This window comes from Hippopotamus amphibius, chromosome 4 (genome assembly GCF_030028045.1).
Source record: "Hippopotamus amphibius kiboko isolate mHipAmp2 chromosome 4, mHipAmp2.hap2, whole genome shotgun sequence".
NCBI lineage: Eukaryota > Metazoa > Chordata > Mammalia > Artiodactyla > Hippopotamidae > Hippopotamus > Hippopotamus amphibius.
Genome location: NC_080189.1, coordinates 174,258,667 through 174,259,964, shown reverse-complemented (window position 1 = coordinate 174,259,964; position 1,298 = coordinate 174,258,667).

Below are 1,298 nucleotides of genomic sequence, written 5' to 3'. Positions count from 1 at the left end.
TACAAATGAGAAAACCGAGACTCAAAGCTGCTTCATACTGTGCTAAAGGGGTGAGGGGTGACATCAGTCCCACCCCCCCACCCTCCTCCCTTCCCCCATCTTCCCGCCAGCCCCCACTTCCTTGGTCCAAGGCTCACCCTGCTCCATCTCTGACTGACAAGCGTGATAGGAAGAATCGGGTAGAGTTTCCTGCCTGTAGAGGACGGAACCCTCGAGGGCCCTGTCACCGGACACCCCGGCCTGCACACAGCAGGCCCTGCAGCCACCCCGTCACCCGCCTGGTGGCCCAGCCCTGCCTTTCCAAGCCCTCCCAGCAGGGGCTGAGCCAGGGAAGGAGCAGAGGGCTGGGCGGGCGCACTAAGGCCCCTTTGTGCCCGTTGCTAGGGCCAGGCTGTATTTACTCAGCCTCAGTAAACAGGAGGTGCCTGGAGGCCCGCTCTGTTATGACAACTCAGAGAGCGTGCTCTTTCCTTTCTGAGGTCGCTCGAGCCCCGGGTGGCTTGGGGGGGATGCCCCCGCGCGAGGGGCTTCCCCAGGGCTGAGCGGGGGGGGGTGTCCTTGCCACGCACGGGCAGGGCTGGAGGACATCAGAGGGGTCACTCTGCTTAGCCCCTCGTGGGTCTGATGGAGACAATGAAGCCCAGGAGGGTGGCGGTGGGGGTCCCTGGCCCAAGGTCACAGAGGAGGGTCAGGTGAGACAGGCCGGGCCCTGAGGTCCTGTCCTCCGCACGGAGCTGATTTGGGAGGCGTCCACCTGCGCCTCGCATGCTGGTCCGCAGCATTTGACTGGGTCCCGGAGGCGCGCCACCTTCCCGCCGTGGCTGGGGGGTGGGGGATGGGGAGGGCTGCCCGCTCGCCCCACAGTCCCGGGACCGGGGCCCCAGGGATAGACAACAACCTACACCACAGTCATTTTAAGGATCTCAATGCCTTACCAATCAAGACACATCAACACAGGATTATAAGAATCACGGGGATCTTTTGAAAGTTTGCAATTAACAACATAGCTCTGTTAACACCCCACCCCGCCTCACCCCCAGGGCAACACCATAGCTGCAAGCTGGTTATAGGATTTATTTTCCACATACACACTCTTAGGGACCCAGGGAGGTGCGTCCAAGGATGGGACCCTCCCTGGTCCTAGAAAATGAACTTCCTTTCACCCTGCAGGCATCTCAGTCAGGCCCAAGGCTGTCACCTCCTACGGAGAGAATGTCAAAGGGCTACTTTGAGGCCTTTGGTGCAGAAGAGGCCTCCCGTGACAGGCCCAGCCCAAGGTGGCCGGCCGCCAGAGCTCC